At 43.9% G+C, this 16,077-nt stretch overlaps 1 protein-coding gene across 1 annotated transcript in view; it reads left to right on the top strand.

The window, feature by feature from the left end:
* Positions 1 to 15,680, top strand: part of LOC307199533 (rho guanine nucleotide exchange factor 12-like) — a 109,908-nt gene extending 94,228 nt beyond the window's left edge. The window contains exon 4 of the transcript XR_013831991.1: positions 15,431 to 15,680. The gene's annotated coding sequence lies outside the window, so the exon portion shown is untranslated. The remainder of the gene's footprint in view (positions 1 to 15,430) is intronic.
* The last annotated feature ends 397 nt before the right edge of the window (positions 15,681 to 16,077 follow it).

Raw genomic sequence — 16,077 nt, 5'->3', positions numbered from 1 at the left:
AGCCTGCATTTGCCCCATAGGACACACACACATTTCCTCTTCATTTTTGGAGGGGGAAAAGTGCGTCCTATAGGGCGAAAAATATGGTAAGTTTGCATTTTTTTTAAAAAAAATGTTCTTGTGAAAAATCACCAGTATTTTAGTGTAAATTTTGCCTAATATATGCATAATATTCCTATTTTTGCAAAGCAATTGCCTCTAATATAATCTTGGTTTATTAATGCCATGAATCCCTCTATCGTAGGCTCAGTGTAAATAAATCATATATCATAAAGACACCACAGTCTCCACTGTGCTTCATTTCCTAAAAGAATCACAGACCCTGGGTAAGTGTGCCTAGAACACCTGGAAACTTGCACCACTCAGAGATTGGGGTGGCTTGCAGCAATAAGTATTTTTGTACACATTGCTTTACCTGGAGAACAACACTGAAAAGTTGGAGGTGTGCAAATCTTAAAGGATGGGTGTGTTTTCAGTTGCATATTGTCTGAAAAGTGTGGATTAGGAAGGTTCTCCTTTCATTGTGATCTGAATCAAATCCCCACCCCATATCTTCTTCCTATGGGCTCCAAGTTCAAACATTATCTCTGCTCTGGACCATTTAACAAACAGCAGACAACTCCCCCAATGGTCTTTAAATGCAGTTGTTATAATAAAAAAAAAAAGATTAAAACCTGCAGTAAACTTTATTTTCTGAAGAGCTCATAATTTCAACAATCTACCAATTATTAACAAGGAAGCTGAGATCGTGTTTGGGACAATCAATAATCTTTCCTCGGGTTTATAATGTTTTTTGCTGAACCAATGCATATTTAACAGCAGAGTGACATTTTGCTATTTTTCACAAGTTATTTAACATTTTCAGGGAATTTATGAACTTGCCAAACATTTGAGCAGCTTTTAGGATGTCTAAACTCATGTTTAACTCAGGTTTTATATGCAAACGTCCTCATAAACCATTAGTTGTATACCATTTCTCTTTGATTTGAATTGGAGAAAAGTCTATTAAGAATTCAGGCTTTTTGTAGAAGGTTACGTGTTTTTATATTTTACAAGCACATTGCTGTCATATAGTCTCTGTAGCACATAAGCAGAGATGACTGTGGCACTCAACCCCATGGCTCGCACAGCATCTAAAGAACTCTGACTCTGTGCCAAAGAATGCCGACCATGTTAACGGTTCTTATAAATCTTTACAGTGGTACCGCAGGTTACAGACGCTTCGGGTTACAGACGCTTCGGGTTACAAACTCCACTAACCAGGGAGTGGTTGCTCCAGGTTAAGAACTTTGCCCCAGGATAAGAACGGAAATCGCGCACCAGCAGTGCAGCCGCAGCAGGAGGCCCCATTAGCAAAAGCACGCCTCAGGTTAAGAACTGTTTCAGGTTAAGAATGGACCTCTGGACCTTCTTTTAGGAATTGTCGGTAATGAAATAAATAGAAAGGACCACAAACTTTTCCAATATGCAGTAACAGCGGTAAGAATATTACTGGCCCAGAAATGGAAACAAGAACAAATACCAACGTTGGAGTGGAGGATGAAGCTGATGGACTATGCAGAACTTGATAAACTGACTGGGAAGATCAGATATCTACGAGATCAAAAGTTCATCGAGGACTGGGGAAAATTGGTCGAATATTGGGAATGTATAAGTGATAATGGAATAACGCTAGTGGCATTCAGAGAAGCTCTGTAACAGTTTAAGAAATATTGTAAAAAGGCAAAATAGAAGTGGGGGGTAGGTATAAAGGCAATAGCAAAATTTGGAAATGTGAATTAAAGAGCTTAGAATTTGGATGATTGTCAGAGAAGCCGAAGGAAGTCAAAAATGGAAAATTTAATAGAAATTGTAATGTGGTATGAATGTATGGAAAATTAATAAAATATCAATAAAAAATAAAAAAGAATGGACCTCTGGAACGAATTAAGTTCTTAACCTGAGGTATTTTTAACCTGGACTCAGATGGGACAACCCTTCAAATCATAGGTGTCAAGTGGGAGGGGGCCAGGAGCCACAGCCCCTTCAATATTTCTCATAAAAGGGCTGCCTCCCAAGTTCTGCAGCAGCTGCGAATGCACACCAAAGGTGTCGTGAATTCTTTGCGGCGCTTTAGCAGAAATGCTCAGAGTTCCAGGTTCTTCAGTGCCGTATATTTCTTGTGAGCTATATATACAAATATCTACAGGCAGTTCATACAGTCAAACAGAATACCTGGCTGCACCTTAAGGCAAACAGGAAGACCTTTCTATCTCTCTCTGACCACACTCTTCTACACCACCCCTTTCCTGCTGGACAGGTTTCCCTTTTAAACCGATGACAGCCAATCAACTGACAGCACATTACTGCTGAGTCATTCTGACCCAGCACTTCCATAGAAAATATTGCAGGCTGATTGCACAAGCCTGTGGACTTACTATCTCACACAGCATTCTGTGAATCCCGACAGAGGGGCGTCCACACGACACATCAGTATGGCCCGTGGTATGCGCAAGTAACATCAATACACTGTGAGGCATGGGCGTGCACCGCGAGTATGCCACAGGGCATGCTGACACCACTCACGCATGCCACGGGGTGTGCTGACGTCATGCGCACGTGCCACGGGGTTTGAGAACATGACGTGCTGACGTCACATGGCTCTGGCCCCCTCAATCACAGGGGCAAGGCAGTGCCATTGCTTCAAATGGAAGACTTGCTTCATAAAGGAGAACACAAGACCACCCTGTTTCTTTAGGATCAGGTTCTCCAATACTGGAATGCCTAAATAAATGCTTGGTGCTGCCTCCCTGGTTTTTGCTACAGCATTCTCACAACCTCTGTCATCTCCAGGTGCAAAAGGCCTCTCCTATTGTCCTCCGAGAGTCCCACAGAAAATTCCTCAGTGCACTTGAGGGCCAGTGATACTGAAATTCTTTCCATTCTGTTGACACAGTCATAGCATATTAGCAAAGTCCTGCTTTTTTAAATTAACTTCACAGGGAATTGAGCATTAATGCACGCAGCATGGCTGGTGGAATTAAACTCCCAGAATGTTTCCATGGAGTTCACGTGGGGTATACTCATGTGGAATAATGGAGCGAGTTTCCTGTATGCCATTTATGGTCCTTTCCCTTTAAATCTGACACCAGGAAAGAAGCAAGAGTCAGTTGCCAGAGGAAGTTGAGGAAAATCAGTGGAATACACCATCAGTATTCCCCCTTCCCACATGCACAAATTTTCGTTTTCACCGAAAGCAGCAGAATTTGACTTGGGGCCCCTCCAAGCTGGTGGGTTTTCTGGCGGGTGTATTCTGCAACATGTCGTTGATGCAATAATAGTGTGCAAGTGTTGACTTTCTATTCCATCATCGGCACATCATTCAGCTTTATATTAGTTGTTCTGCTATAATTCCCAGAGTTCCCTGGGAAGGGGGATTGACTGTTAAAGCGCCATGAGAACTGTAACTCCGTAAGGGGAATAATGGTCTCTGTTTCTGTGTGCTGCTCTGGTTTCGCCAGAAGTGGCTTAGTCAATGTGGCCACATGACCAGGAAAAACTGTCTGCGGACAAACACCGGCTCCCTCGGCCAGTAAATTGAGATGAGCACCGCAACCCCAGAATCGTTCGCGACTGGACTTAACTGTCAGGGGTCCTTTACCCTTTTTAAAACTCTCAGTACCCTTCATAAACTACAATCCCCAGGCATGACTTTTTGAAGTGACATGATACTGCCTTGAATGTATATTGCGCAGACAGAGCTGGTGACACTCGTCACTTTTCAGTCCTCTCAACACACTTCTACAAGCTCCTCTCCTCTTGGCATTTCTTCATTTCCTAATTGGTACAATTCTCCCACTTCTGCAGCCGCTCTCTATCGCTCACTAGATCTATGCTTATATTCTTTTGTTGGTGTTTCCCACTCCTGCTTCCTCAGCATCTGATCCCCCTCCCCATGCTCAAATCAGCCAGCCAGTCATGTATTGTGCCAAATACTTCATGCAGCTCCACAGAATGTCCCCCTGCCCATCCCTGGTAAGCCACCATGGGCTTTGTTTGGCTTGTGTGACCACAGTTCTTCAGACCTAGCTTTTGGTCCTAAAAGGAAGGAAGGAAGGAAGGAAGGAAGGAAGGAAGGAAGGAAGGAAGGAAGGAAGGAAGGAAGGAAGGAAGGTATAGGCTTGCATAAAGTGTTCGTGTGTTGATTTATATAGAGAGATGCAAATTGAGAAATAACTACTGTAATTTGGTCAAAATGGTCAAAGGCCTGGAAACGATGCCTTATGAAGAACGGCTAAGGGAGCTGGGCATGTTTAGCCTGGAGAAGAGGAGGTTAAGGGGTGATATGATAGCCATGTTCAAATATATAAAAGGATGTCACATAGAGGAGGGAGAAAGGTTGTTTTCTGCTGCTCCAGAGAAGCGGACACGGAGCAATGGTTCCAAACTACAAGAAAAAAGATTCCACCTAAATATTAGGAAGAACTTCCTGACAGTAAGAGCTGTTCGACAGTGGAATTTGCTGCCAAGGAGTGTGGTGGAGTCTCCTTCTTTGGAGGTCTTTAAGCAGAGGCTTGACAACCATATGTCAGGAGTGCTCTGATGGTGTTTTCTGCTTGGCAGGGGGTTGGACTCGATGGCCCTTGTGGTCTCTTCCAACTCTATGATTCTATGATTCTATGATTCTATGAATTTCAATAGAAAGACAATACCTCTCTCCATAGTGGGGAAGACTGAGAACAGGGGACCTATGTGCTTACTCAATCTGCTGTCAACAGGCAACATCCATCCCCTCCATCTCTCCCTTCTTATAGTTCCTTTATCTTTTAAACTGGACTTAAACCAGATAGGCCTTCAGATAGAAGACTCCTCCAAACAGGGGTCTCTTTCCTGTAAATTCGGACACATGGTTGCCTCAATATCAGCACAATCCTAGATGTGTCTCCTTAGAAGTAAGTTCCATTCTCAGGTAAGTATATACAGTGGTACCTCGGAAGTCAAACAGAATCTGTTCCGCAAGTCCGTTCAACTTCCAAAACGTTCGGAAACCAAGGCGCGGCTGCCAATTGGCTGCAGGAAGCTCCTGTAGCCAATCAGAAGCTGCAGAAGCCTCATCGGGTGTTCGGTTTCCAAATAACGTCCGCAAAATGGAACACTCACTTCCGGGTTTGCGGCATTCAGGAGCCAGAATGTTCGACTCACAAGGTGTTTGGGATCCAAGGTACAACCGTATAAGTTGACAGCCCAAATCACTCTTCCATTTTATAGCTTATTATTTAGGACAGTTTAAAAAAATATCCTGCTCATCCCAAACCTTGTCTGAGTGGATTTCATCAAATTCGGCAGTTGACACCTTACTTTTAATCATCTAATTGCTATCTTTCTCCAAACAAAAATGTTGTCACATTTCCCAGAAATTATTCTGCTTGATGTGTGTGGGGTTGTGTGTGTGACCAAGTGATACCACTCTCATATCTCCTTCAGGGAAGCATGAGTAACTGGAAAAACATAAAAGTAACATGCACCAAACCAGGCTGAATGCATAATTCTAAATAAAGTCCTTCTCTCAGTAGTGTTACTAGCAAGCTAGTGACTCAGTGTTTGCATTAATTTCATATTCATGCTTCCGTCGACTTCAATTCTGTGGGTAAGAAATTAAGTGTAGGTGGGTTCCCACGACTCATTCGAGGCAAGACACTACGGACCACTGAATACATAACAAGAAAGATCTGAGAAGATCAGAAGGTGCCATAGACTTCCCAAATCAGCACGAGTGGGGAAAGACTCATAAGAACTCTGCTTAATCTTGTCCAGTTGCTTCGCGACTCTTTCTTTTGTATATAGCTACTGAGAAATGTAAATAATTATAGGGTGGAATTAACCCAACGAACCTTGTCGGCGTATGAGGAGGAGACTGGAGATTGTTCTATCTGGCAAACTGAAATGCTTGAGGATGCTTTGTTTCATCCTCTTGTTTCCATTAATGTCCAGACCAATTATTCTGGGCACTATTTAACCCATAGGACCTGGTTTTCAAAGGCATACTGCTACTGACCCTGGAGGTTTTGTTTATCACCAATATGTAATTGATTAAATTCCTTGCCTCCGTTTGCACTGCATTTCCTTTGCACCGAAATTAATGGGGTTGGAATAAAGTAATAATATAATTTATGTAATTTGTTACATAAATGGCGTCATTTCAACACAGTGGACAGCAAGGTGCATGATGTAGTTTTTGGCAGAAGATAAACTGCAGTGGAATGGAAGCAGTGGTGCATGCCACAGATACAGAGTGGAATGGAAAACAATGTCTTACATCCCTATTAGTAATGGAACTTCTCAACTTGGTTGAGCAAAAAAAGGAATAAGGTTGCACACTATGTGACAAGAGGTGGACACAATCAATTCCCCAAGGAAACAAATAAAAGAAACTTGAGAATAGCTTTCTATATCTGCCCAGAAGCCAAAAAAGAAAAATCATTCCTCTCCTGTGTGTGTACACAGCTAGATGTGCAATCTCCAACTTTCAGTCACTTTCATACCTTTTGAGTTTAAAGACAATGAAGGAACAATCTTTAAAGGGTACCTTTGGTTTCAAGATACTGTGGGAAAGTAGCAAATTGAGAAAGAAGAGACCTGTTGATGGCCAGAGAGAAAGGAAAGTAAACAAGAAAGAAGTAATTTCTACTTAAGACAGTCCTTGTGTCAAAGGATACAGGATTTATTCTCACCCCTGCTCCTTTTATGACAATGCACCTGAACATAAAAATAAATAAAATATGGGGAAATGTAAATCCATCACTTGTTTGCTATTTAGCACTGTGTGGTGAAGAAAATATTATTCCATTCTCCCCCAAGGGCCACAAAAATAAAAACAGAGGAAGCATGAAAATACGGCATGGCTCTGTGAAGCAGAGACCACAACCTTTTGTGCCAGTAGGCACATTTAGAATGCTCAAACAGAGTTGGGAGCTCTGATTACAAAATGGCTGACGCTGTGATATGGCATAACAAAAAATGGCTGCCACCTCTGAAAGAGCAGGAAAAAAGACAGGGCCCCAAAGTGGTGCAGGCATGCTCCATAAATGGGGGAAAGGGCACCTATATTGGCCTCCCCTGCTGCACTTGATCACAGTCAGAAGTTCTCTCAACCTGTTCAGAATGGAAGTGAGACATCCAATGAAATGTGGGCATGTTTAAGGTGGCATGTTCCACATTTAGCCAATTAACACTCTATCTCCATTCCTTAGGTGATAGAATGGAACTTCCTGATAAGTTGCCATGATTCATGCTGGAATCCCTCTTTGAAGGTCCTTTCTTCAGTAGTGGTCAATTTATCAGTAACCAGGTGATCTGGAGAGCTGGAAATGTCTGCCCACTGGTTTCAGAATGCTGCTGTTTCTGATGTCAGATTTGCATCCATTTATCTGTTTGCATGGAGAGTGGCCTGTATGTAGAAAGGTGTTAAATGTTCGGGAAAAGTCAGAAGCCCAGGGCAGTATAAGTTCCTCAACTAAGTTTATTCAACATTTGTCAGTGACAAAGCGTGTTCTCCTTCATGGAGACCACGTGTTGCGGTGGGGGCTGGCAAGACACCCCATAGTTCTTGGGCGGGCTAAGTAGTCATTGGCCACTGTTGTGATTGGGCTTCCCTTGTTGTTGGGGAGAAGTTAATGTTGCCATTTTGTGATTGACAGCCAGAAATGTTAAAACTCCCTGCGCGCAGCGTTGAGCTTCCTCTTTTTGCTGCGTGCATCGGATTGCCCACCCTCCCTCCCTATATTTCGAGCTGTTAGTGTTGACCTTGCTATGCCTGTCATAGGATCGTCTGCTCTTGGGGCAGGGGCCTGGTGGGAAATTTGTCCATTTGGCTGATTGGCTGGTGCCCATTTGGTTTTCGCCTACCACGTAGCAAATCGTCACAACTTGTAAGGTTGCAGTTAGGGATTGGTTTTTGGTTTGGTTGGTCGAGGGGCATGGATTGGCTGTGCCTGCCCCTCTAATGCTGCTGCAGCAAGGGATTCCATTAAAGGAATACAGGGGCTCACCATTGCTTTTGTCCGAAACCTGTCAAGGAGCTAGGGCCACGCAAGAGCCCCTGGGTGCATTTGGGGAGGGCTGGGGGCAGGTTCCCTGCTCTGTCGCTATTCCCAAAATGTATTCCCCTTTCTGATTTTCGCGGGCGTGCAAAATGTCAGTCTGTCCCCACCGGGGTCAGATAGTCGCAACCAATGCCTAAGCAACCACTCACATTTTTTGTATTTTAATAAAGCTGTGGCTAAAATTATGCCAAAAACCTTAAACAAAATTCTGTGTGAAGTGTGTGTTTATTTGGGGTGGCTTGGGGACCTTGACACGCAACAGCTCACTCATAGGAACACAAGAACCAAACTGACTGGACAACACGATAATAATCCCAAGCATGAACTGACCATTGACAGTTGACAGTTGAAAGAGCATGCGCTTACTTGCCATTAGAACGTTCGTCTGCTAATGCTTCTACGATTGGTTAGAACGCTCCTTGTAACATAAAATGTGTTAAACCCAATACATAACAAAAGGCATGGCTGCTAATACATAGGAAGTTGCCTCCAAAGAAATGTAAGTGATTTGTGCTTTCTTTCTCCCCACACCCCCAGGTTTCATGCGAGAGGCTGGCAAATGCAGACGCCCCACAGTGAATGAACACTTGACCCCATTTCAAGAAAATGTACATCTTCCAATCTGAATCTCACGCTCCTAACATCTACCCCTCACCTGCAATATTGAACACTTTTTTCAGTAATTATGAGTTCTTTCCCTATACCCCCTTAGACATTCTGTAAGTTTTTGTGACTTTCATTCTTGCTTTGTCCAGAGTTCCTTTGTAGTTTATCAATACAGGAGTGAATCTTGTCTCATTTCTTTCTCACCTGTGGGAATGAGTTCATTTTAGCCCATCCATTCGATCTTCTGAAGCTTGGTAATATTTTTGACTGTGACTCTGAGTTCCTTTAGCAAACTGTCATATTCATCTTTTCCCCTTGGGAAATCTACCACTGTTATTGGCGCTTGTTCATTCTCCTCCACTGAGAACGGTAAGCTATATAGAATTAATCTGCATTTGTAAAAGAAATACCTATCGCTTTTTTCCCTTCTGTGCCATAGGCATACTTTTGTAAAATCATTGTATTCTTCCCCAATGTCTTTTCCCTGTCTTATGGGCCCACTTCCTAACCTCGCTGCATGGGAAAATGCAAACTTTACTCAAGACACCGAAAATTGTACTAAGGCAACATTACATTATATCTTATATGATTTAACATTACAGAATCCCTTGAAATTCACTGCTGGTCACAGAACCAAAGTAGTATCTTGTTGCAAATTCTTTAAAAATCTATGACTGAGGCAAGGCAAATCCTCACATTAAAAAGCGGCTAAGATGCAGGCCTATAGCTGACCCATTGTGGGGCTACCTTTGAAGGTGACCCGGAAATTACAATTAATCCAGAATGCGGCAGCTAGACTGGTGACTGGGAGCGGCCGCCGAGACCGTATAATACCGGTCTTGAAAGACCTACACTGGCTCCCAGTACATTTCCAAGCACAATTCAAAGTCTTGGAGCTGACCTTTAAAGCCCTAAACGGCCTCGGTCCAGTATACCTGAAGGAGCGTCTCCACCTCCATCGTTCTGCCCGGACACTGAGGTCCAGCACCGAGGGCCTTCTGGCAGTTCCCTCGCTGCCAGTGGCGTAGCGTGGGGGGTGCAGGGGGGGCCAGCCGCACCGGCCGCAACATCTGGGGGTTAGGGTTAGGGGGCGCAAATCCATGGGTTAGGGGGCACAAATTACTTGCCTTGCCCCGGGTGCTGACAACCCACGCTACGCCACTGCTCGCTGCAAGAAGCCAAGTTACAGGGAACCAGGCAGAGGGCCTTCTCGGTAGTGGCACCTGCCCTGTGGAACACCTTCCCACCAGATGTCAAAGAGAAAAATAACTACCAAACTTTTTTGTTGTTGTTGTTTAGTTGTGTCCGACTCTTCATGACCCTATGGACCAGAGCACGCCAGGCACTCCTGTCTTCTACTGCCTCCCGCAGTTTGGTCAGACTCATGTTCGTAGCTTCGAGAACACTGTCCAACCATCTCGTCCTCTGTCGTCCCCTTCTCCTTGTGCCCTCCATCTTTCTTACATGGAATGTAAGAACCATGAACCAAACTTTTAGAAGACATCTAAAGGCAGCCCTGTTTAGGGAAGCTTTTAATATTTAATAGGTTATTGTATTTTAGTGTTTTGTTGGAAGCTGCCCAGAGTGGCTGGGGGGACCCAGCCAGATGGGCGGGGTATAGATAATAAATTGTTGTTGTTGTTGTTGTTGTTGTTGTTGTTGTTATATAAGTATGGGGTGAGAAATTCATTAAGTTTGTCTAATTCACGTTTCCTGAACCAGTACGTCAACTGCTACCCCCCATTTAAAATTACCGTAAGATAATAGTATCAATGCAAGCTTCAAAAATCATTCGAAAATAGCATTAAACACCAACGAAAAACAAGGTGTGCCAAGGACTTGAATATACTGGGTGGTATTCAATACTAGTCATACTCAAGAGTAGACCCATAAAAATTAATGGACATAAATGACATAGTGTTTTGGAAAGTCTGACTTAGGAATATTCACCTTTAAATGTGAACAGTATCAAATTTCCACCCCATCCCTGTTTGCGAGTTACCTATGGCATGGGCATTTGGCAAAATGGTGGGCATCAGATAAGGGCTGTCCAAGATGAAACAGGAAATTTCCCCAATAAAGACAACTCTTTATATAGCATTAATGTCCCCAGTCACAGTGGCCTGCCTTGGTGCCTTATTAGTTTTAATGAACATTGTTGTTTTGTTTTCATCTTTTAACACACACACATGCTCTCATTTTATTCTGTAAACCTAATTAGGTCCAAAACTGCCTGCTCTGATCTCAAGATAGCTGTTGAGAAAACCTAAGTTTTAAAAAATTCATTTGTTTTCAAGCATTTACCTCCCCTGATACATGAGCTGGAGCACCATTCTCTCAGTCCTGCATTTTTGCTTTATAGCAAATAAAAATCCTGTCATAAAACATTCTCTTTACCAGCAATTGTGCCAAGATTTGAGGAAAGATTAAAGCAATATATACCAGAAGAAGAAGAAATACAACCAATATACATGGCGTCTTTTTGTTCAGTGCCATCCAAGACTCTATTGCCAAGACTCATTTGAAGGCTGCAATATTAGAGTATTACTACACACACTTCCTTGGAAGGAAGTCCCATGGAAATCAATAGGCCTTACTTCTGAGTCAAGATTCATAGGGTTCTTCTGAATATTGTGTCTAGGCACGGCCATACCTTTTGTGAACCTCCTCTAATAAATTGAATGTTTTGAAATAATTGACCCATGCATCACAATGTCAATAGGCGCCCTAAATGGATGGCAAAGATTTCAACATCTCTCAGGGTCTGTGATTTTCTTTTCTTAAGAGGAAGAGCATCAGTCTCCAATATAAAGCACAGTTCTGTTGTGTAGACACACAGAGAACTTATAGTGTTAGGAGTATCATTTGTTGCCTATTACAAATTTTGTTGTATTTCCCTATTGAAGCGCATGTGAACTCTACAACAGCCGCTTAGAGGCAAAGGGGTAAATTTTGTCCAGTTTCTCTTCCCTCCGTGTTGTTAGTAGGGTTACGATATAAACCAGGGGTTGGCAAGGTTTACTGGCCATGGGCTGGATCAGTCTCATGGAGATCATCTGTGGGCCGGACTGGCGCAGCGCGATGCCAGAGTTTGCTTTTGCGCATGCCCAAACTCCGAAAATTGCACCTGCGCAAAAGCGATTTTCGGCATCTGGCCACGTGCAGATGTGATTTCTGGTATCTGCGTGTGCGCAGATGCGATTTCCAGCACCGCTCGGCGAGTCCCCACGCAGCGTTGCACCAGTTTAGTGCAGCATGTGGGGGACTCACCGAGCAGGTGACTTGGTTCAGGGGTGGCTCATGGGCCAGTAAAACGGTCTTCGTAGGCCGCATCCAGCCCATGGGCCACACGTTGCCGACCCTGATATAAACCCATGCATGCTTACTGTAAAGTGAGCCCTACTGGGTTCAGTTTTGCTTGATCACAGGAAAGTAAGATTTCCGTTGTCATTTCATCTAGGCAGGAGTGGGGAACTAGTCCTCCCAAGGATCCAGTAAAGGTCTTCTTCTTCTTCTGGCCGAGTAAGATTCTCTTCCAAAACATGGTCTTAGCAGTGAGTCCGTAAGTGACTGTGGAGGCCAATTCTGGATCCACACATCCTTCCACAGTGGGGACATAGATTTCCTGGTGGGAGTTGTTCATTTTCATTGCATAGGCCAACCTGATACCCTCCAGGTGTGCATTCAGCTTGAGATAACATGGAAAATTGCCAGGGATGATGTGTTAGTCTAAAAAAACTGGAGGGTACAATTTTGGCTGCCTTCCTGCCTCTGCCTCCACATCTGGAAAAAGCCTCACTTACTGGGTCTGTTTGTTAAGGGTGGCTTGGAACTGTAAGTTGGAAGGGGTTAATTACAGTGCCCACAATTCCTTTAAGAATTTCTAGTGGGACCGCCTATGGGCTCAAAAATATTGCACCAGTTTAAATAGAGCAATTGCTAGAATAACTAGAATGGCAGTAAGCCTGGAACTATTGCTATTTTTTTATTGACTTAGGTGAGAACATAAATAAATGCTATCATGCAGGTTATGCTCAGTATTGAAGGGTAAAAGCAATAGCTATGGTACAAGAATGGGAGATTCAAATGCACAAATAAGCTGTTAACACTAAATTAACCGATGCATTTGGACCAAAGAAGGAAGGCAAAATATGGAATAGATTTAACAAAGGTGTATTTATAACTAGCAGTCCTGGCATTGCTTGCGAATAATAATAATAATTTATACCCTGCCCATCTGGCTGGGTTTCCCCAGCCACTCTGGGCGGCTTCCAACAAAACACTAAAATACAATAACCTATTAAACATTAAAAGCTTCCCTAAACAGGGCTGCCTTCAGATGTCTTCTAAAAGTTTGGTAGTTCTTTTTCTCTTTGACATCTGGTGGGAGGGCGTTCCACAGGGTGGGTGCCACTACCAAGAAGGCCCTCTGCCTGGTTCCCTGTAACTTGGCTTCTCACAATGAGGGAACCGCCAGAAGGCCCTCGGAGCTGAACCTCAGTGTCCCAGCAGAACGATGGAGGTGGAGACGCTCCTTTAGGCATACTGGACCGAGGCTGAATTCTGCGAATTGTGAGAAACCCCCAAAATACTGCAGCTTTGAAATCAGTAGTTAAAATCAGTGTGGATTTGAAAGGTTCTGTCTGCCATCTTGATTCAAAATGGCATCCAATCTGGACAGTTCTGCAAGTTTCCCCAGCTTAAACTGACTGCCGTTCCCTTCTTCGTTCTGTACCTGATGAACTCTTCCTTCCAACAATGATCCACAGCTATCACAAAATCACAGAATTGTAGAGTTGGAAGAGACCTTGTGGGTCATATAATCCAAACTGCTGAAATGCAGGGATTTTTTGTCCAGTGTAGGGCTGGAACCCATGACCCTCAGATTAAGAGCTATCCCAGCTATGCCTTGCCAGAGTAGCCAAGACACCTGAAACCTCTAGAAAGAGGGTAAATGATAAGGTAAACTTACATTGTTTTCACCCAGACTTCCACCCCCAAGATCTGACTTCTTTTGTAACCACCTGAGCCACTGCAAAAAGAAATGGCTCTACAGTTTGCTCAGCTTATTATTGTTTCACAAGGGACTTTGTGACAGCCTAGTAAAGGAGCAGAATTATGGTGACAATAAAAGTAAATGTAAATGATGCCCAGAAGAAATGCCTTAACATTCCAATATCTCCAGTGCCGTTAAACAGCTTGATTGCAGCTTGCGACTCTCCGGTATGACTATTCACAGAAATTAAAACATGCTTATGTTTCCTGCCCAGAAGCAAATGTTATCTGCCTGGTCTCCTCCACAGCTCAAGCTGAAGGTTTGGCAGCAGAAAAGTCCTGGTCTCAGTCCCTGGCATTTCCAGGTTTAGGTCATGGTGATGACAAAGACCTCTGCTGGAGAGCCAATACAAGCCAGTACAAGTGACTCCAATCAGAATAGATTTAATACTGTGTAGATGAACAAATAAGGAAATCAGCCCTGAGTGCTCACTGGAAGGACAGATCCTGAAGCTGAGGCTCCAATACTTTGGCCACCTCATGAGAAGAGACTCCCTGGAAAAGACCCTGGCACAAGGAGAAGGGGACGACAGAGGACGAGATGGTTGGACAGTGTTCTCGAAGCCAGCAGCATGAGTTTGACCAAACTGCGGGAGGCAGTGGAAGACAGGAGTGCCTGGTGTGCTCTGGTCCATGGGGTCACGAAGAGTTGGACATGACTAAACGACTAAACAACAACAGATGAACAAATAAACTGACCTGGCATTGAGCAAGATTCCCAGACACTTAATATAGTTTTTTCTTAAACTTCTCCCCTCTTTTTATGGATTAGAGGCTCAGAGCTATCCTGCAGCAAAAAGAAAGCATTCTCTCCTACATCCATTGTGCTTGGTAGTCTACTTCATACAGGGCTGGCCCACCCATGAGGCGAACTGAGGCAGTCGCTTTGGGTGGCAGAATGCTAAGGGCAGTGCCTCCATGTGTGCCCTGCCTGCCCCTGCCGCCACCCCTTGACAAATAAGAAGAAACAACAGCAGAGGTTTCTGGTGAGATCATGTGGAACTCTCACAAGATTTCATCACCGCCACTGCTTCTTCTCACTTCTCCAGAGCCGACCCCAGAAAGTGAGGCTTTGGCCAGGCGTGGGGGCAGGGAGGCAGCTTCTTCCCATCTTGCCTCAGGTGGCAAAATAGGATGGGCCACCCCTGACTTCATATAAGATCCTAAGCCAGGATGCAGCTTTCTTACATTGCATATCTAAGGAGAAATGGAGAAGTCACTTTCAGTGCAATCCTATGCATGTCTACACAAAATTAAGTCCTATTGTGACTAACTTCCACAGTTATGTGTATATAGGACTGCAGCCTTAGAACATCTTTATTAAATCCTGGGGGGTGGCTGATCTTTAGCAACATCATGAAACAGAATCTGCAAGTACTAGTTATTCTCTCTCTCTCTCTCTCTCTCTCTCTCTCTCTCTCTCGCTGGTCACCTACTAGCAGCATGTATGCATTTCCAGAGTGAAAAGGAGGGGTCAGAGAAAACAAAATGTTCTGCCTCCTCTTGACATTCATCTTGTTTACATCTCTCGATCAAGTAAGGAGGGAGAAGCCACATGGGACCTTCTGTTTCTTACCCTAGAAAGGAAGGCAGGTGTTCATCTGAGTCCTGAGAAAGGGTCAGGACATTCTTCCCCAATGTTATTTTTATATATATTATTGCCTTGTATTCCGTCTCACTTTCATCAGGAACCTTGCAGAAGACTTGTGGTTCCTGGAACTGGAGAAATTGACGTACAAACTACGTGATAAGGACAACTGTGACTTTAAAGAAGAACGGGAACCTTTTACCAAGTACTTAAAGAAACAACAAAATGTACTGGACTCCTTGGCAGGTTTTGAATACACATACACAAATTTATTATTGATAACATACAGATAGATAAATTAAGGAGCTTTATAATTTTATAACATGCAGAGAATAACACATGCTGAAAAACCAGAGGGAGGAGCTGAGGGAAGTTGGGGTGGAGGTGGGAGGGTTTTTTTTTTTCTTTTGGGGGGAGGGGGAAAGGGAGGGAAATGAGGAAGATTTGTTTTTGATAAATTGTTATGTTGAAATTCCTAATAAAAAAATATTCAAAAAAAAAAAAGAAGACTTGTGGTTCCTAGGCCAGTGGTGGAGGAAGGTGGTTGCAGTGGGGGCGGCCCATCACAGACGCCCCCCCCAGGATGCTGACCGCTTGCAGCGGGTGGCTAGCCCCGCCCTCACGGGTGGCTAGCCCCGCCCCCGGGTGCACAGCATGTGTGCCGCTCTGGGTTCCAGAGCAGCTAGCTCCGCCTCTGTCCTAGGCAACCACCAATCTAGACTCTGACTTAGCTTCTGCAAGGCGATG

The sequence above is a fragment of the Podarcis cretensis genome (assembly GCF_951804945.1).
Source record: "Podarcis cretensis genome assembly, chromosome: 12".
Taxonomy (NCBI): domain Eukaryota; kingdom Metazoa; phylum Chordata; class Lepidosauria; order Squamata; family Lacertidae; genus Podarcis; species Podarcis cretensis.
Note: the sequence above shows the minus strand (reverse complement) of the source record. Positions and strands in the feature narration are given on the sequence as shown.